The sequence below is a fragment of the Heterocephalus glaber genome, unplaced genomic scaffold (assembly GCF_053883595.1).
Source record: "Heterocephalus glaber isolate CG9 unplaced genomic scaffold, H.glaber_assembly_v1.0 deba00001577, whole genome shotgun sequence".
In the NCBI taxonomy this organism is placed as follows: domain Eukaryota; kingdom Metazoa; phylum Chordata; class Mammalia; order Rodentia; family Bathyergidae; genus Heterocephalus; species Heterocephalus glaber.
In genome coordinates, this window is record NW_028258358.1 from 11,080,435 (window position 1) to 11,102,709 (window position 22,275).

A 22,275-nucleotide genomic window follows, 5' to 3' on the forward strand; every position below is an offset into this window, starting at 1 on the left:
ACCAAAAAAAAAAAAAAAAAAATACACTGTCAAAGCATTCACAGTTTAAAAAGCACAAGCTTCAGGTGGCCAGAGTATTTCCTATGAAAGGATAAAGTCCTCATACTATAGTTTCAGTGACCCCCCCCTGAGTATTTGACATGTCTAAGAGACAGTCAGGTGTCAGTGTTAACATGTGACTAGCAGTCTTAGAACTCGGTCATTTTCTTCTTGCCTTAGTGTGTGATTTACCCCACCCAATGAGATGAAAGCTATGGAGAGTAAATTAGCTGACACTGAATCCTGTACAAACTAAAACAATTCTAGTTGGTTGAGCAAAGCCCTAAGAGAATGATTTATTCTTCCTCATTAATTCTATTCTATTAAATACTGCTCATTTGATTACTAACCCAAGCACTCTTAAACCTTTACAAGTATCTCTGTAGGGTACAGAATCAGAAATACTATCTAGGACTCTTTTAACTTGTAGATTTTTAAACTTGCTAAACTATTTTATCTATTTGAGTACAGCCTTAAAATTATATTCTCCAAGTGAAACTGGAAATAAAGCCAATTCAACCTCATTTGTGTCAAATCTTCTCAACTGTCTTTTTTTCCCCCCTCTACTGTTAAATGGAGACCTCTTAAGTGAAAATCTGATTAGTGGCTGAATTTCTGTATCCACCCAAGACTCCTCCCTATGACCATAGGGAAAGGCTCAACACCTAAATGTAATTCAGCAAATGACGCAATTTTGATAAGCAAAGATTATCATCTTGAGTTCTGAACTGTGCAGGTAATTTAATCTCCCAATAATCTGAGGTGTTTATATCATAAAACAGATTCTAGTTAACTTTAATACCTTCTCCCAGCTTTAACTAATGACAACTTTCAATTACCTGAGCTGCAGACTCTAAGCACAAAACTGATCCAACAATTAGGTCTGTTTTTGCTGATCCTTACATGAAAGACACAATATAAAATATAGCATTATACAGCCCCTGACTACATACTCATCCCCCACCAGAAGGGACATACTAGTAATAGAAGGATAGCAAAATATCCATAGCAAAGAAATAAATTATCAAAGAACCTTGCAAACCTTTTATTGAGGCATTTTACCTAAGGGATGTATCAGAAGCCACACAACCAAAATAAAATCTCTTTCCTGTGCTTGCCTACACACAGTATTTTGGAATAGCATTCTCCAATAGCATAGTGTTATCTGATACATTTTTATCTGTACTAAGCATTGTTGAAAGGATTTAAGTCCTTTGTGTATATGTTGAATCTTTCCAACATCTCTTTTTCATGTACCATTACACTGCAAGCAAAGAGACAGACTGAGTTGAGGTGACTTTGTTTCCTGCTACAGCTCTTCTGCATCACCACTAGAAAAACTACCTGTGCTCAGAAAAACTTGAATGGTTGCCATCAGCAAACATGGGCAGACATAGTAGTAAACAAGTACTCAAAATGTCATAAAAGTTCTCAAGGACTGATACAGGTTTAGTAAATTCCTGTTAATGATTTAAGAGATCTGGCATCCCCCAAAATGGAAAGCCATGGCTTTTCATTCTGCTCATTGCTCAGCCCAAGTAGGAAGTAACTGTGTGTTTGCAGAATACCTCCAAATGCTACAGAGTAACTCAAGGATGTTGAAGTACATTCTAGCTATTCATACTCAAGCTACAAATAACTCCATTGCTCAGATTCTGCATACAACCCACAGACTATAATGTAGATCTGCTGCCAATTCAAGGGAAACTTTTTACTCTGCAGCACCATTTAATCTTTAACACAAAACAACATACTGAAAAAGACTCCACTAAACTAATTACTAGGAGGTTTATATTCTACCTCCAGCTTTGCTAATAATTTACTCAGTACCTTTGCAAAGAAGTGTTTCACTGCTGTTGACTACAAATTTTCAAAAGCAAAATGAGGAGGGAACTAGACAGATGGTCAAAAAGGTCTCATGTAGTTCCAACTTCTGTGACATTATTTTTGGGTCAATGTCAACATAAGAGCAAGATAATGTAAACTAAGGAGAAGGGAAATCATTATTATTATTATTATTATTATTATTATTAAACCAGAAATAGACTAAGTTGTTGGTATTATTCATCTTCATTAACACACAACAATCAATTTAACAAGAAAATGAAAAAGCTTTGGTGCAAGTGTTTCAAGATATTTTGAAAAAGCACAGTGCCACCTTTACCCAGTATTTGGTCATTACATCTTCACTGACCTTACTAAAACAATGTAGATTCAAGTACTACCAAGACTCAGACATGAAAACAACTTCTCACTCTAGACAAAAAATTGTCACTAGAATCCTTCAGCTTACACTATTTCCCATTATATAATAATTATTTATAACAGTTTAGGAAGGGAATTGATATTTTTAACACTGCATTTCACTCAACTTCAAAAGAAGACACATTTTACAAGTACCACACACTGATTATTTAAAGGTTTATGCAAACAAGGGAGAAAAAAATCTGGATAATATAAAGAGACTAAGAAAAGATACTGTACCTTTGATCAGGAAGCCAGTTGAATACTGGCATCTCTTACAAAACAGCACTGAATAAAGCCAAATTGATGTTGGCCTCAGTATTAGCCCTTTGTTGCATTTTAGAAGTTCTCTTTCCTTCTAAATAAGCCAGCAGCGGTTTCATTGTATTTGTGAAAGTCCACACTATCGCAATGCAGCCAATTATTAAACTTCCCCGCAAGTGACCATTATTGGTTCAAAGTTAAGTATTTCCTGCATCTGCAATCAGGAAATGCACAGATTGCCTAGGACTAAAGAGCAAAAGCTTTATCTGTCTTTGAAAAGCTACACTTTAATTCTGATGACCACTGCCTTTCTTGTGCTGTTTAAACAATCACAAACAATTACGGAGATAAAAGAAGATTAATCTATATAGTATGATGTCTTTTCGCCTCAGAGGGTTAGCTGAACTTTGATAAAACACTTTAAAGCAAACACAAATGTGAATGTGAAAATAAACTTCCTAAAATATATTTAAACCAAAAGAATTAGGTTAATCTGTTACCACTGACATGAGATTAACTGCTTGCTTCCTTATTAATTGATTCATAATAATTATAGTAGGCACAGCAAGATTCAGATAACTGTAAGAAAATAAAAGTTGAGAGAAAACATTATGGAACATTTTAAGTAAACTGGAATAACTGCCTAATAAGTATAACAATTTAGTCTTGCATAGAGACAGTATGGAAAAGAAATATGTTTTGGAAGTAATGCATGCCTCCTTTATAATTCTTTAAGAAATGATTAAAATTAGTTTATAGCCAGGGGTTTATTTAGCTCAGTGGCACCACACCTGCCTCACAAGTGAAAGGTCGTGAGTTCGATCTCCGGTACCAAAAAATAAAAAAAATTAGTTTATAGACTGTGCAGGCAACATGGGAAGATGTTGAAAATATAATAGCATGAAGTAATTTACTCATTTAATGTTATCATCTTATTAGGCTGTTAAAAAATCTCATCTTTAAATAATGAAATATGGTGGGAAGTGTACACATGCCAGTGCACAGGCCATTTGTATGAAGGAAACGCTAGCCATTCTCGGCCGCTTTTCCAGCCTCCTGTGCCTGGGAGGCATGTATAGTCTGTACTGTGATTTTCTCAGAGGTGAGACTGTCTGACAATCTCATTTTAACTTTTATCCTAAAATACTTCTGAGAGTCTTTGTATTGAGTTTTTTAAAAATCTAAATTATTACTTTAAAGCCAATTTTTCATAATAAAATGAGTTTATTTTTGACTGAGTCTAGATGCCTTTTCAATCACGGAATTTTACTAACCGTGCCCTTAAGAAATCACCACCCCCACCCATCTTGTTTCACACATGTGTAAACAAACTGTTCACATCAAAAGTTCAACCAGAAAAGAAGAAAATAATGAGATTAGAAGAGACTAAACTATGTGGAGCCAAAGAAAGCAAAGCACAGTATCTCTCTGACTTAAACCAGTCATGTAAGTAGCTTTGTTTTTCCTCTCTAGGCGATGAGCCAAGGCAGTTTCCTCTCACACCAGGCTTTAGTTCTTAGACATCTTCAGCTCCTTTGCTCCAAATGCATTTATAATTCAGCTCTTCTCTGCTGCTTACTGCTTCCTTCATGCCCCCACCACAGGTAGCAGAGATAGAGATGCCTTTCTTAAACCTTTCTAAATTCTTCCCTCTCATTCTGTCTTACTGCTCAGAGCCTTGAATTCCTCCTCTGAAAGATACGACTTGTGTCTTCTTACCCCATGACCATTATAAATTCACAAGTGGTCAGATATAAAATGTACAAAAGTAGGTCAGGAAAAAATCTGGGGAATCATGAGACTTAACTAAGAGAATGGAATCTCCGAAGAGGTTATGTTTGGTACTAAAGAGAAATATAAATGTCAACAAGACAGAAGATGGGATGGATGGTAAGAAGTTACAGGGTGAAGGCAAAGACTGTCGTGTTCAAATTCCCTTTCAAAAGCAAAAATGATTATTTTAAAAGGGAAGTAAGCTGGGTATGGTGAGATATATCTGTAATCCCAGCACTCTGGAAGGCTGAAGCAGGAGGACTGCAAATTTGGGCCTAGCCTGAGCAAATGAGTGACTTAGTGAGACCTTGTCTCAAAAAATAAAAAGGGCTGGGGATGCAGCTCACTGTGAAGATTCTGGGTTCAACTCCCAGTATCACATACACACACACACACACACACACACACAAAACACACACACATACAGACACAAAGTAAATAGACCATCCATGACAAATTAGAAATGTATAAAACATGGAGGTCGAGGTCTTCAGTTTAAAGCCCCACTCCAATACTTATAATCATCCATAGAAAATACATTATGCCGTCTCAGCCTGAAGTTTTTCCTCTGAAAAATGGAAGTCACAACATTTATCTCAGACCTAAGCTGGGAAAATTGAATTAAATGTGCAAATATCCCTGACAATGCTACCACAGCGAAAATACTCAATAATTAATAAATACAATTTATAAAATTATATTAAAATGTTTAACAGATATATTAATTAAATCTAAAGTATAATTTTAATTTGTGCTGTGTACGGGGATAAAAGAAATAAGAAGCTCTTGATAAAAATCCCTGACTTCACGAAATTTAAATGGGGAGAGGGTGACAGAAATAAGGAAGAAAAAAAATAATAAACAAAGTAAGTAAAATATCATGAATTTTAGATAATGAAATTTCCAAGGGAAAAAAATAAGGAAAGGAAGGAGAAAAATTGGAATGATGGAAAATTTAGAGGGAAAGTGTTGCATTTTTAGAGAAAAAATTCTGTAAAATAGTCTCTGAGAAAAATCTAAGGTCAGCAAAGACATGAGTCCTACAAATATGCTGAGGAGGAAAACAGCAGGCAGAGAGTCCAAAGACCCTGAAGCACGAATGTGCCTGGTGTGTTCCAGAAGCTTCGGGGAGCCAGAGGGCTGGATGCCAATGAGTGAGCTGTGGATTATGGACAAGGAGACTGCCAGGGACATGGGAGATCTAATCATGCAGGGCCTTGAATGGATTTTGGCTTTTATTCTTAGTGAGACAGAAAGCTACTGGGAGGGTGCTGAGTGGAGAAATAACATGACGTAAGATATGTTTTCAGAGGATCCCTCTGGCTACTGTGTGGAAAATAGACAATTGCACTGATCTCAGGTAAGAAGAAGACAGCCAGGGAAGTGGCAATCAGCAGCAGCTTCTTGATATAATTTTAAAGGTATAGATAATATGGTTTTGTTGGTGTATCTGATGTGGGGAATAGGAGAAGGAGAGGAGGCCAGGGTGACTTCATGGTTTTGGGCCAGAGGGATGAGAAAAATGGAGGCGTGGTAAAACAGGCTGTGGGAAGGGGATGGCTTAAGCTTAGCTTGGGATGCGTTAATTCTAAGAAGCTTGTAGATCCCCAAAGGGAGGGATATGTATGTGGTGTTCAGTGGGGAGTTCAGTGCTGAGGTACAAAACTGGAAGTTATGAGCACATTAATTGCATTTAAAGCTATGAAATTAGGTGAGTTCATCAAGAGAGTGAGTATACATAACAGAGAGGGGGGATAAAAAGAAAGACATAGAGAATTAGGCAGAGAGACACAGAAATATTTCTGTGGACTCCCTGAGGAGCACAGTTTGAAAGATGAAGAGCTATGAACAAAGGAAAATACAGTACTACAAGATCCAGCGGTAAAAACCAGCTGAGTGTGGTATCAAGAAGCCCAGTAAGAAAGGTTTCCAAGCTTGACATGGTAGTGCACACTGTAATTCTAACACTCAGGAGGCTCAGGCAGGAGGACCATGAGTTTGAGGCCAGCCTGGGCTATACAGTGAGTTTGAAGGCAGCCTCAATCAAAAAGAAAGGTTTCCAAGAAGAAAGGAGTAACCAATATGAGATCGTAGGTGAGTACGACAAGATGAGTTTTGGTGGGGGCTGAGGGCAAAAACCTTAGGTTCTAAAGAGAATGTCAAGAATGCAGTCCAAAACAATAGGGACAGACAATCTCTTAGGACAGGAGCTGGAGAACCACATGAGTGAAGAGAGGTTCTCTCAAAGATAGGAGAAATGACAGCTCCCAACGGAAAATATCCAATAGTGACAGGAAGATTAATGGTCTAGAGAAAGACGGCAGAACTGCTACAGGGATGGCCTTAAGTTGGCAGAAGGGAAAAAACCAAACTGACCCGAGATATAGACAGTTCATTTGGAAAGAGAAGGTAGAACACACAGGCACAAATACAGGCAGACTTGGTGGGAGTTGGTAGTTTTTCTCCTCCAATTGCTTTAATTTCTTTCGTAAGACAGAAAGCATGCTTATGAGCTGAGATGAAGATGGCGAGGAAGATTCAGCAGGACACTGAACTTGAGACATTAAATTTAATTCAAGGTTGAGTGTAGGCCAATCTGGCTACCCTTCCCGAACTCACATGGGGGGCATTTGCCTTTTTCAAGTATGTTAGGCAAAACTCAGAAGTTAGCCGATACATACATACATACATACATACATACATATATATATATATATATATATATATATATATTAAAAAAGAGGTTTTGCAACCACAAATCAAACCATGTAGGCAAACTTCTTTCTCTGCCTAGGATGAGACTGGGAGCTGTCATATATAAATTATATTTATATAAGAAATAAATTTTGGAAAAAGTTTGTAAGTACTTAGGCAAAAAAACTATTATATACCCTACCAAAATAAGAATAACAGTTTGATTGTAAAATATTTGTGTCGCTGATGAAAAATAATTCTATATTTCTTTTTTTTGGATATGGAATGTTTGTGCAAGATTCTTACAAAGCAAAATAAAAAACAAAATCATCAAAGCAAGGAAGTAAAATTTCTTATAAACAAGAAAATCTTCAATTTTCTAACTGAAATAACATCCTAAGAAACACCCCTGAAATGCTATTTATTTACATAAGCTGGTACTATGAGATCCATGGTTCTGAATGCAGCATATTCCTCTACGCAACCACAAAGCACATATATTGTGACATCAACCTACCACCTATTTATTCAACAGGATGATTTGTATTCATCAAATTAGTTTAACAGCCAGGTGTGGAGGGACATGCCTGTAATTCCAGCATTCTGGGAGGCTTGGGCTGGAGAACTGCAAATTCAAGCCCAGCCTAAGCATCTTAGTAACGCAGTGAGAGTGAGACCCTGTTTCAAAATTTTAAAAATTTAAAATAGATTCAATCTTCAGTAGCACTCCCCCTGCCCAAAGGAAACATTTGATTATGTGCTTAATGCTCACATTATTTTTTCAATTACAGATAAATAGCATTTGCATTTTCTCCAACAAACACAAGAGGGAGCTTGCCTGCATAGCCTACTTTAAGTAAAATTTTAAAAATACAAAAATGTATCATATAATATTGAAAGCAATGCTATGGTCTATAAAATATTATTACTACTCCTTTTGTTTTAAGTTCATAAAATTGACCAAAGGCATGTAAGTTAGCTGGAATTTTAGCTGACTAGACAAATTTGACAAAATTAATAGCCTAATAAAATAAAGTTCAGCTGAAAAATTACAGTATTACAGGATGATGACATTTACTCATTAGTTACTTTCAAATAGGACACAATAGGACATAATAAACTTAAGAAAAATATGTGCTGGTCTTTTATCAGGATATTCACAAATGTAATGGAAAAATAAAATGAGTATTTAAATTTTTTTAAATTTTTATAGTAAAAGACACATTGCCATTAATCCCCCTCACAATACTCCCCCTCACTTCAAACACACTTATCCCATCATTCTTGTCACTTTCTAAAGCAGTTCTGGAAGTTCTCTTTCGTGTCTTTAGTTTTGCTGCTATGGCTGACTTAGTATTCTGAAATTCAAAACATTTGTATTTCACGGTCATTTTGACTTTGAGCAAGAGCCAGAAGTCACATGGTACTAAATCTGGTGAAGAAGGTGGATGAAGACACACTGTAATGTTTTTATGATCCTGCCCCTCCGCTGGATAATACACAGCAGAAGAATAGAGAGGACTTCCAGAATGGCTTCAGAAAGTGACAAGAACCATGGGATAAGTGTGTTTGAAGAGCAAGGGGAGTATTTTGAAGAATTAATGACAATGCATCTTTTACTAAAATAAACTTTATTTAAAGATCCACTGTTTTTGAACATCGTTTTATGGAAGTACAGAGTCATCTTTAAAAATGTGAAAACTGGACAGTTAATTAGTAGTTTCAACTCATGAAAGGTCTGAACTCGTGAGGAAAGTTCTGAGCATGGGTTGGTTGTGCAATGAAATGGGCTTTAGGAAAGACACAAGGGAGTGAAGGCTAAGCTCAGAGGAATCTGGATGTCACAGGCTGTCCCTGAGATCAGTAGATAAAGCTGTAATATTATCCAGAAATACACACGCCACACATTTCTCAGAAACCTATTTTTGTCCTGGCCTTCCATATTACTTCAGATATTTATACCACAACAGATTTTCCACATTGCAAATGAAAATAATATAACATTCCTGAACTTCTATTCAGAGACTTCAGTTTCTTGTAAACTTTTATCATTAATCATTAAAAGTGTGTATGTCTCCCTTCTTCAAAGAAGAATACGAAGTGCATGCCACCTAAGGAGACACGAAAACACCCAGTTGCCTCTCTCCAAAAATAGGCTGCAAGAAAGGACAACCAGATGCCTCACCTCTGACCTGAATGTGCACTTTCTTGGGTAAAGACAGAGCACTGGTCTGCATGTAGTAGTAACTATTCATATTGGAGCTCCATATGGCACTGTCTCCAACACTCACAATAGAATTAAAACTCCTGGAAACAGCATGAGTCATAACAGAGTGCGCCTGATATGGTTACCCCCAGTGAATGAAAAATTAATACTACAACATTTGCAGCAAGATTGACTTGTTGGCCCTCATTCCTTCTTCCTGTTTGGGACCTATAATGAACATCACCTTGAAAAGGTTCTCATCAAAAAAAACATCTTCGGGACTGATATAATCTGTTAAAAGGATTCTTCTTTGATCACTAAATATCAAAGCCCTTTCCGTGTGTTCTGGCAAAATGACACCAAGGAAAATCGGGTAACACTTCAAGTGATTCAAGTGATATGATTTTCCTGTCATCTCTGACACAGAAAACAATGAAAGGCTTGAGACTTTCAGGGTCTTGGAGAAAGATCATATTCCTATGTACCTCACAGACATCTGCCTTGAAGCTTGATTAATACATAAAATAAGTATTAACACAAGCAATAAATGCCTCTCTGTGAAGTCTCTAAAACGTCACCATACTGCCTGAAAGCCACCTAAAAGAGATCACTGTGACAGGACTAGCTTTTGTCCACTCTAGACCAGACTCTACTTACTCTTTGTAAGCATGCCCTCTGAATAGATCTCCCCTCCCCTTCCACAAAACTCAGCCCCATGATACCATGACTTTTCAATTAATTGCTCTTTTCTAATTTGTTAAGATTTAAAGTAAACTGGTAATTCAGCATACCAAAGCCCTTCTGAAAATATTTTACTTGTCAAATTTTACATATAGCAAACATACAACTGTCAAATTTTAATTACCTAAAACAGCTCTCTAGTTTTAGAGTTTTTAATTAAATATGTGATACTAAAATATTTTTTCAGAATGTAACAGCTTTAATTCTCTAACATATGAAATACTTTCTAATATCTACATTAAAAGGATTCAAGAGTATAGTGATGCTTCAGTGTTAGCATTATAATCAACATGACTGAAAATAAATTAGGGAGATCTGTATGGTGTGATAATATGGCCAGAATTCATTTTCATCAACATTCCTAAACAAGGAATCTAAGCTACAGTTTTGTCAAATTTCACAACTTCAAAGTCAGAGAACAAATTCAAAGCAAGATAGCAGCTTGGCTTTTTAAATACATGAACTGCTTTCAACAAGGACTAAGGTGATTCTGATTATAAATTATTTAGGAATCAATGAACTGTGATAAACACTGTTTTGTCTCAGTAGTATCCAGTATAATTTAGAACAAAGAAAGAGTTCCAGTGGATACTGCTAATCCTTGCACCCTTCCCCTGGTGCAACCTCTCCACTCCATACAAAGTAATTACAATAAGGAAATGCAATCCCAGGTGCTTAGGTGACAGGTACAGAGGTGGCCATGCTACCCAAGCCAGGTCAATCTGAGTTGTAACCAAATAGTTTTCTAACAGAAGGTGAGACATAGCTGTTTTCTACCTGGGGTCTTCAGCTGCAAAGGACGTCGGCCTGGTACCACAGATAGCCATATTCCTTCACTAGAAAAAGCCAGTCTGCAATAGTATAAAATGAAACCAAGAGGAAAAGAGAATTAAAACCAACATGTGGAATGAAGGAGTCCTGAGAGGGCCGAGTGCCTGGTTATAGAGCACATACAGTCTTGAAGGAGTGGCTCATGAGTCCTTGGTCCCTTGCAATTCTGGGAACCAATTCAGGATCCTTGTATATGGCTGCTGGTTTTCATCCTTGCCTCTAAGAGTCCTAACTAGTACACAAGTTTGAAAATATATACAAATACAGTAGTTAAGGAATCGGTTAATATGATATATAACAGTGGAATCTAATCACTGGGATTGGGCTCATCACCTTCAACTAAAACCCAAAACAGCAACTGATTACACGTAACAGTTCATTTCCTTCTCACACAGAAGTTCATTTAGAGGTTCCGGGCTGCTTTGGCACTCATTGTCCTCAAATATCAAAGACTCAGGTTCCTTCTATCCCTGTTTATCTACCTTTGGGGCTTTGACCCTATGGTTCAAATTAATGGCAACCATATTCCAGGCAGCAGAATATGAAGAATGAAGTAAAAACAAGAATAAGAAGAATAAGGAAAACAAGGGGTAACACGCCTTTGCACTCAGAGCACAAATGTGCGCACACACATGCACTCCCCCACACATATACCATACATTCTCTTAAGGAAGATTTCTTAAAGAAGCTGCTGCACAATACATGTAAGTACACAACACTGACTAGAACTAGAGGAACTTCTGCCAATACAAGTAGCCAAAAAATGTAGTTCTAGCTCTAGGTGGCTATGTACCTAAAATTCTATTTCTAAAGGAGAAAAGAAAATAGATACCTGGAACAACTGATACTCTTATCATAATTATCAACAAATTAAGAAACAACATCAATCAGAGCTCAACAAAGAAAAGCTTGGGATAGATATACAAAAAAGGAGTCCAGCGTCATAGTGCACACTTGTATCCCAGCACTGGGGAGACTGGAGTAAGATCCCTGTGAGTTCGAGACCAGTCTGCTGAACTATGTAGGGAGAACCCTGTTTTAAACAAACAAACAAAACAACATACAAATGATATACATAAAAGCATTTAAATCACATAATGGTTCTAAAAAGAAAGGACCCAAACCAAAGCCTCAGAAATATATACTTAATAATTTTCTTAAAAGACTGGACTGCATGCTTCAAAAAATTCCCCAATTGAAGAAACAGAAACATTATAAGGAACTCTAAAAGCCAGCTATGGGACTATTCCTTAAAAACTGGAAGATAGCCAAGTATCTATCTGATAGTAATATTAATAAACTACATCTACTTAAATTTAAACAGTCTCTTCCAGATAGAACTATGTTTGTCTAGTGATCTTTAAGTAAACTTTACATTTCCACAGAGACAGTGATAGGGCAAATAACTATTTAAATAACCATTTAAGGGGCTGGGGATTTAGCTTAGTGGTTCCGGTGCCTGCCTCAAACGTGCAAGGTCCTGAGTTCGACCCCCAGTACCAAAAAATAAATAAATAAATAACCATTTAAAAATTACTTCAACCTGCAATTTGGTTCTACATGCATTATTCTGGGGCATTCTTCACAAAGAAATGTGATTTGTTAATAAATACAATTAATATAAATTAAATTTCTTAATGACATCTCAGCTTGGAAAATACAGATTCAATTTTTTCCAAATGGTGTTTTTAATCAGAATTTATCCTGTCACAAGAATTTATTGAGCAGCTGGGGGTTAATTGTTCTTGCCTGTAACTTTTCATTTTAATCATGTGAGTTATGTATTATAAATGTCTTCATAAACATTATATATTATGTATAACAAATTTTTTCTAATTCACAGTGTGAACATCCTGCCTTCAGTGTAACACAGCAGGGGTCTCTAGTTCCTAATCAACTGCTAAATAAATGTTTGTACAGTAGAGAACCTTAAATTTCAGAGTGAGGCAGGTAAATGTCAAATATTCCAGCTACTGTCTCCAAGAAACATTCCTTTTGTGAGAACTGGGGCCCTAGGAGAATAATGTCTATAACCATCAGCTACTTTTGTACCCTTTGTTGTCCAAAACTATAGAAATCTGACATACAAATTACTTCTTGATTTTCTACTAACATCATATTTGCTTCTAGAAGAAAATACCTCATCAATTCTCTTTAATGCAGGTTTCAAAATGGCCCTGAAATAAGAGCAAAAAGGCCTATCTACAACAATTATGTAATACAAATAACACTGTACTATCCCATGGGTGGCACAATGGTAGGTTCAAAAACAAAGGAACAAAACAAAGACTTTCACTTACTACTAGTTATGTATAATTTTACTAATAAATCAGGACCAGTAGGAACTTGCAAATACTTGAATTACAAAACATCTTAGTAGTATTCTATTAATATATTTATTGACATTATATATGCATATATCTCATTTAAACCAGACCAAATAAGAGTTCGCTGGGAAACTCTAGTGCTACAATGAATACATAAAAGTAGCATATACTAGCATATTAATAGCATGCAAAATATCCTTCTAATTGCTAGAATTCACTTATTGCCTTAGTTTCCCTTTTGAAATATAAAAATATTATGAATTGAGATTTTTCAGTTTCAAAATTATAATTTGTTTAATTTGTTGCAGAGCATTAGTACAGCTGTGGGACCATGTTGTTAGCATAAAATCTATCAGCATGATTTTACTCTTTATTCTTTGTTTGACCTTAACTTCTGATTTCCACATATACCAATTTGCATTCACCAATACATCTCTAAATTTTATTTTACTAAAAGCTAAATTCTTCTAATGTGTATTACATTTATATGAATGAATAGATTAAAAACTATTTTCAACAGTTTGGTTTTTGGATGAACAGCATTATTTTTAAAAATTACAAAATCACCTACTGATTCTTATGTTGGACTCTAGATTTTCATAAAATCCTGTAACTACGAAAAAGAAAAGAAAAAAATCATTGAATTAATTACCTACACAATGATTTAAAAGAACACTAAATGGTGGCGCCAACTCGTGGTGATCAGTGAAGCAGCTAGAAATTTGGGGATGACAATGAAGTTTTTACTAGCTCTCATCAGTACAGGAGATAATTTAATGAGGGGAAAGGTTGATCATAGTAATAATAGCTGCTCAAGAATGATGACCTGTGCTAAGACATTCACATTCATTAATTCTAATTCTCACAACTCTCTAAGATAGTCCTATTCATCCCACTTTCAAAAATAAATTGGTTGTTCCTCAACATTCCTGTAAACCCAAACCTGATCTAAAAATAAATGATTAATTAAAGTCTACTCAAGAATAATAAATTGGAACAAAATAAAGACTTGAAGAAGTTAAATGACTAGATCAAAGTCACAAAGCTAAATTATTACTTGATTTACACAACTTTGAACTTATAGGTACATACATAGCTTTTTGGATACATCTATCTAAGGAGGCAAATCTCCAGTGTTCAATGAATTCAACACCTTCAGTGCCAAATACTATCACAATATGTGAGCATATTAATATTTGTACCTATCTGTTTAAAGTTTGTCAACTTGGGCCAGGGATTTAGCTCAGTGGTTTCACCGCCTGCTGCGCAAGCGTAAGGACCCCAGTTCAATCTCTGGTACCAAAAATAGAATAAAATAAAGTTCGTCAACTTCACTAAACCTTAATTGGCAACAAGAAGATGCCTATTTTATTCACATTTATCGCCCACATCTGCCACAGTGAATATCATGAATTCAGTACTCAATAAATATTTGATGGCTGAATTGAATGCTTTAGGGATTCAAAAACCTCTTATGTAATATGAATCTCATGTGCACAATGTCTATTTGACATACAGCTATTACAAACATAAAACTCACTGACATGTTCAGCAAAGAGTGAACACTGTTAAAGATACTCGATGGTTAACTGATGTAGAATTTCTTGTGGCTTTAGATAGCTTCCTTTCAGAAAATGGTTCACTGGCTTCAGACAGTATCATTTTACCCTCTCAGCCAAGATACCTATACTTTGTTGATCCAATCAACTAAATGATAATACTTAACATTATCGGTAAAATTGAGATATCCAAATCAAAGTTAATGTTTCAGTTCATCAGTTTGTCCATCTGACTCTTCTACTAGAAGCCAGCCAATTTTTAATCTGAGATGTCTGCCTCTAAAATCATTAAATTTTCTTTTAAATCTGTAAGAGATACAATACTGAATTTTAAACAACCAACTCTCCATTTTCAAAACACTTTCTCATCATTTTATGTTCCTACACCTTAACTCTATACATTAAGGAGAAGAAAAGAGCGAACAATCTCACACTTTCTTACTCTATATCCTGGTTTCCATAAGACTACATCTTATGGGAGTCTTGACAAAGAAAGACTAAGGTAATCTTCAAAACTGCTGGTACTGCACCGTGGGAGAGTTTTTATCATTCAAATAAAAAGAGAAATATTGTCTAAAAGAGGTCCTTACCTTTCCTGACGTAATTTTGAATAATTTATGGTATTTTTGCAAACTTCATCAGTTTAATTCTATCCTACAAGGCTTACTCAAATACCAAACAGAAAATGAAAGGATAGGTAAAATTGATACACTATTACACTATAAAATATCTAAATCAATATCTACTGGGTGATGCTAACAATGACATCATCAAAAAAATATCAGTTCAAACTACCACATTAAGGTGTTGGGCAATAAATCTGGACCAAAGCCCATAACTATTATTTAGCATCTCTAAAAATGAATGCACTATGAAAACAGTTTTTACAGACAACATTATGTACACTTTATATGGCTTCATTTTATAAAATGGTAAATGTTATAAAATAATGTGATTTTTAATACAGCTTTGTTTTCTATAATGATATATGCTTATGTTAATATAATAAAGTCATAACAACAAATATAAACAAGAAAATACCCAGAAAAAATTCATCCATGGAAATCATAACGAACACTCCTGTACATATCTCTCAAAATTAAAATAGCTAATATAAGGATAAAATTTTGAATAAATAGGGTCATTCTAAAACAAAGTTTTATGACCTAGTATGTGCTTAAAAACATGGCTTAGGTATTTTTCTATCTCAATAATTCAGATCATCAACACTTTTAAAATGCTTTCTAGAAATTCTTACTCTTTAAAATTATTTACAGGCCTCTAAGTGCTTTCATATGTCCAGTTATACCTATCAATATTTGCCATTTTAGAAATTCCAACTGAGAAATTTTTATTTATATATTCATTTAAAATAATAAAATATTTGATATTACTTGATTTTTTTAAATAACTCCATTTTTCAAAACAAAAATTTTAGTGAAAACACTATTATTTCCCATTTTGCAAGTCTCTCTAAGATCCGATTAAATAAAAAGCAAGTGGAGGGATGGGGATTTAGCTCAGTGGTTCCACCGCCTGCCTCCCAAGCACCAGTTCCATCCCCGGTACCAAAAAAGAAGCAATTGGATTTTCATATCTATTTCTGTACTCAATCTGCCATGGTACGAATAAAGACTAGTCTTATACAAACATATAAAAGGCAGGATTTTAGAACCTTTTCAGGTAACAGTGAATATTCTCTTTTGATACTATCCCCAACTCAACAATTGATAATTTCTTGTTTGTGGCAATGTGAAATCTGAAACTGTATCAGTGAACTCTCTATATTCTGTTCCATTAAAATCCATTTCATTTTCTTGTATTTTGAACGTTTTTAAACAATCCATGACTTTGTTAACTGATGCATTGGTCTTTTGGAAAATACCTGTTCACTGACTTATGCAAATGTTAACACATTTTGTAAGACATTATCAAAATATCACGCTTGTTAAAGTCACCACCAGTCTCATCAAGTCTTTAAGATTTGATTGGGCCAGGGATTTAGCTCAGTGGTTTCACTGCCTGCTGCGCAAGCACAAGGACCCGAGTTCGATCCCTGGTACCAAAAAAAAAAAAAAAAGATTTGCAAGCTATCAAGCTCACAATGATGAATACAAGCTTTCCAAAAATTTAAGTGCTGTCAACTGTTTTCCTTGAAGTGGTAAAATCACTTTGTTCATTTTCAACAAAATGTGTGCTAAAAGACTAACCATATTTTTTGTTAGAAATCATTTTAAAAATGGCTATTTTGTTATGAGTTTTTACAAAATAGTGTTCTATGAAATGGTGGCTAGTTCAGCTCACTTGTATTGGTTTCTTGCTGCTGTCCTAAGAAAATAACACAAACTTCATTCCCTTCAGTTCTGTGGGTCATAGTCCAGCAAGTCTCACCAGAATAAAGTCATGGTGCTGACTGTGATCCTTATTGGAGTCTCAACAAGAGAAGCCTTTTTTTAAACAGTTATAGCACTGAGGTCCCCATTTTTTTTCTAATTGTCAGTTGAGAGTTGTTCTCAGCTTCTACTGGGCCTCTGCATTCCCAGGTTAATGGTCCCCTTGATCTATCTTCAGAGATAGCTAGCTGAGTCCTCACATCACATCTCCCCAATCTCCCGGTCCACCTTCTTCATCTCCTTGTAAGGACTCATATGATTAGTTTGGGCCCACTCAGGATACTGAGGATCACCTTCCCATCTTGAAGGCCAGCACTCCAAAGACATGCAAAATAATATATACAGAGGTTCCTGAGATTAGGACATAGACACACTTAGGGGTCATGACTGCCTACCACTCAATTCATAGAACTGCACAAATGCATTCCCCCAGCCAACCACTCTATTGGGGTGTGCAGTTCCCGTTTTATCGCATATTATATGAAAAAGAGCAAAGGAGCAAATTTTAATGAATTGAATGTTCTGTACTAATTCATCAAAGATATCCGTAAATGGAGCTGGCTTTACTTTTTCCTTAAGTTTGACTCTTGGGGGCTGGGGGGTGGGGAGAGTGGCACTGGGATTGAACTCAGGACCTCAGGCATGCTGGATGAGTGCTCTATGCTGAGGTACTTCCCTAGTCCTTAACTCTGAATTCTTGATGGTGAAGAATACAGTGAAAACTGGTAAAATTTGGTGCCACTACATTAATTCTTAAGATTCTTGCAGTTTTGCCTACCATTACTTGTTCACCAACAGTACAAATGTCAAAATAAAGAAGACTCCTAACATTTTAACATTATGATGACAATAGTAGTCTTAATGTGATGACCCCTAATCTCAAAGTTCTGTAAAGCACACTTTAGAACCATGGTTCTAGTCCCCACAGAAATAAACGTATTATAACATTAGCCTAAGTTACCATTTCATTCAATTACCTGCTAATCTTATGACCATATTGGTTTTAATTAGAATTTAATGCCACCTGAAAATGTTCAAACTGGCTCCAATACCAACTCTCTCATTTACTGTCTGTGTGGCCTTACACAAATTTATTATGAATTCTCACGCTTTAGTTTTTTAATTTTTAAAACGGCTTCCAGATACCTACCTCAAATGATTGTTGTAAGGATTTGTGAGATAAAATGACAGCTTGTATGGTTGCTACATACCAAGTACTCACTAAATGATGGCTGTTTTTGATCACTGTCTACTCTGGGTTCATGCAGTTTTTTGCATGTGATTTTTTTGTTTGTTTGTTTGTTTTTGGTACTAGGGATCGAACTTGGGTCCTTACACTTGAGCAGCAGACACAGAAACTACTGAGCTAAATCCCCGGCCCTGCATGTGATATTTTTTAAGTTAGCAGACAGGCTGAAATATTCCAGTCTCTTCTCCATTTACCACACTTAAAACAGAAGGACAGTACTCTGCTTACTTGATTCCCATCTCCATGACAACTTTGTGATACACTTCCAGGAACATTCACTCTACAGACTGTGAGCTATTAATGAGCCTGCAACCAAAATGAATTATAACCTTGAAAAGAGATTTGGAAAAAAAGACAAAAGCTTTAATCAGACTATTTAGGTCTCATATTAAAGTTAAGTTACAACCACATTTCTCTTCTGTACACTTTCATTTATCTTAGAAATGACCATTCAGTCTTTTCCCTTTATTTTTTCAAAAAATACCACTATAAGTAAAAAACAAACTCATTTTTAAAAAAGCTCAATCTTATCTCATTATCATATTTCCAGAGCTGGCTTCTTTTTATTTTCAATTCTGTAGATAATGACAGTTAAACTGACTAAATTCTACAGAATTTTAAAAATCATAATTTGACTAAATCATTTCACAATTTTAGGAAATCATTCTGATAAATGCAAGCATATAATTATTATTACAATTTATAAGTTCAATAAAAGCAACCAAGAGTCATGTATGGTGGCACACACCTGTAATCTCAGCTCCTCAGGAGGCTGATGCAAGAGGATTATAAGTTTGAAGCCCACCTGGGTAACTTAGCAAGACCTCATCTTTAAAAAAATAAATAAAAAATAAAAAGGGATGGGGATGTAGCTCAGGGCTCCCTTGGTTCAATTCCTAATACTAGAAAAAAAAGGTATCCAATCAATCATGCTATGGTGATTGGGTACTTTTGGCCACTACACACCAGTTCTAGGTGTCAAGACAATGGTGTTAGTGAGATGAGGACAAAATTCAACAGACAATGTGGACAGAAAGAAAAGGTCATAAATTAACAAGTTAAAATACAGACAACTGTGAGAAATTATCCATAAATCTTTAGAAATCTGAAGTCACAGGAAGGGTGCCAGAAGTCACAGAAAGAATAAATCTTCAAGATGGGTGATTAACTTAAAGTCTTAAACTGAAAAGGTCAAAACAATCACATCTCAATAGGTAAAAGGTCCAGCATCCAGGAGACTAGGCATAAGCTCACATCCAGAGTGACCTAATGTGGAATCAAATGGGGTCCAATATGAGCACCATCACTGCTGCTCAAGAGCGGTCTGTTGGTTTTGGGGTTTGGTTTTTTTGGTTTTGTTTGGTATTTGCAGTGCTGGGGGACAATTCAGCACATATGAAGCACATATTAATCAAGTGTTTTATCACTGAGCCTTCTATACCCCAAGATCTCTAAACGCTAAGCCCTCCAGTGTTTCTAAAGGTGCTACTCGTTTCTGACACCAAGGAATTCTGTCTCACCTTCAGCAATTTTCATTCACTTTGGGATGTCCATTCCCATTGTCTAAAGACTAATTTGCATTGGTAGCCTCAGAGTTCAAACAATCAATGAATGTGAGCTATAATCTAATATTTTATCTTTCTAACTGTAATTCCTCAAGGCTGAGAATGAGAGCTTAAAGATGTTACATGTGAAGTTCAAAGAGGTGCACAAAAAGACCAGAAAATTACAGTTGACCTCACGGTTAATTGTCAAAAGCTGGCAGTTTCTCTCCTATTTTGGCAGAATCACTGTATGTATATATTATATATAATATAGTATAATAAATATATATGCATGTCTGTATAGATAAGTACATAGGTAGATTAGACAGATGAATGGATAGAAACACAGAGATGGAACAAATATACAGATAAAATATACATTATCTTTAGATATATGTTCAAAAAGAGATTGTACACGTTCCTACCTCTATCAACCAGAGGCATCTGTGCCCTCATACTCTGTCTTCTCTCATGATACTGTGAATTACTGCTGCCAACTAAGACCACCCTCTCCTCCACCACCACCCCATGCAAACACCTTAGACATCAGATGCTAGTGCCCTTTGCATCCTAATGGATGCTGCTGCAGTCATTCCCACTTCACTCTTCTATAGCTTTAATTCTTTTCTTCTCTACTTTATCTTCCCTGTCGGCTTACAAATAAATTGCTCTACAATTCCATCCTAAAAGAACTATCTTGACCCCACTCCCTTCTCTAGCTACCAGGCCAATTCTCTCCCCAGCGGCAGTTGCCTGCACTCATGGTGTCAGACTTCACCCTTTCCTCCTTGAACCCACATCAGTCAGGCAGTTGTCCTGATCCCCCAGCAAAGCAGCTGGTATGACTGTGAGACTGCTAAATCCAATAGCTGATGCTTGTTCTCCATCTTACTAGACCCATGGGGAGCCTATGACAGGATCATCTCCTCCTCTTTGAAATAGTTTCTTCTCTTGGATTCAGAGACACCCACATTGCCCTAGTTTTTCTCCAACTCCCTGGCTCTCCTTTTACAATATCCTCTGCTTACTCCTTCTTGTCTCCCAGGACTCTAAGCCCTGAAGCTACCTCGGGCGCAGGAATAGGTGCTCTTCTCTGTTGGATTTGTATCACACTGCTTAGTCATTCCATCCAGTCCCAAGGATTACAAGACCCCACACTACATGTCCTCACCTTACTCTCTGAGTTCATCTCCTACCACTCCCTCCTTGCTCAGTGAGCCCAGCCACTGATTCTCCCACAGAGCAGCCGGCTTCCTCCACGAACCTGAAGCTCCAAACTGTCCCTCTCTCCTTTAAGTCATCACTCCGCTGTCATTTTTTCAGTGAGAACTTCACTAGCCACCCTGCCTGAAACTCTCTCATTCTTCTTCCTTTCTCTCTTCTTCCCTCGCTCCCTCTCCCTACCATATCCTGCAAAATTTTTCTCTTATGCACACATCACCACATGTACTGTTTTACTTCCTCATCCTTCTAATGTCTGTCTTCACACACTAAGCTATAAGCCCTAGGAAACAGAAGATTTTCAACAAGTAAGTATTTGTTGAAAAACTAAGCCAAAGACTATGTTTAAAAATACACACAAAATGACCACAAAAAATTATATTTAAAACTTATAGTGGTATGCTCCATACATTACTATAACTATTCCCATATCCTCCTCGAATTTCATTCCCACGTCACTCCAATGTTCATGGTCCCTCCCACTGTCCCTCAGATGATACTCTCCTATCTACTCATTTATTCTCTAATCACCTTCGTCCAAAAACAGCAGAGAATATTCTCAAAGCAGGTGATCCACGAGTTCACTGGCACTTGTGAGACCACCTCGGTTATATTCTCTCACGTGCTCGCCTTCATCCACTTGGGGATCTCACTGACCCTGCAGCTGTCTTCTGCTATGTCCTCTAACCTCAGAAGATGTTCTCCTTCCCGGCTCTAGAGTGACTGCTTTATCTTTCCTGAGCCCTTACTCCATGTCCTCGTCGCAGGGACACCAAATCCCACCATACACCACTTCTTTAAGATCTAGAATCATTTCTTTGCTGTGGCCTTTGTCCTTCTAGCATTCTTAAAATTTGAAAATTAAAATACAGAGAGAGATAGAGACAGACAGACGGACTGACAGGCAGGCAGGCAGACAGACAGACAGATAGCCTTTGTTTGCTCTTAATGGTGCACTGAGTTTTGTTTTTTCTTCATTTTGCTGCCAAGCTCTCTACACATGAAGAAGATGGTCATTTCCTAGGCACTGCTGAAGCCTTTGTAGACTCAGTCCTCTGAGCCCTCCTTCTACTGAACGGGTCTCTGAAATGTGACATTTAACCACCTTTTTACTACAAAACCTCATATTTTCTTAGTTCTTAATGTTTATATAATAAAATTCTGTAGGACATACTGTCTGCCAGACCCTG

At 36.4% G+C, this 22,275-nt stretch overlaps 1 protein-coding gene across 8 annotated transcripts in view; it reads right to left on the reverse strand.

The window, feature by feature from the left end:
* Tbc1d4 (TBC1 domain family member 4) overlaps nucleotides 1-22,275 on the reverse strand; it is a 185,104-nt gene that overhangs the window by 76,465 nt on the left and 86,364 nt on the right. Inside the window, exon 1 of one of the 8 annotated variants that reach the window (XM_087192893.1) lies at nucleotides 2,524-2,813. The exons of the other annotated variants lie outside the window; for them this stretch is intronic. The gene's annotated coding sequence lies outside the window, so the exon portion shown is untranslated. Of the gene's footprint in view, nucleotides 1-2,523; nucleotides 2,814-22,275 lie in introns of those variants that run through there. 8 annotated transcript variants of the gene reach the window in all.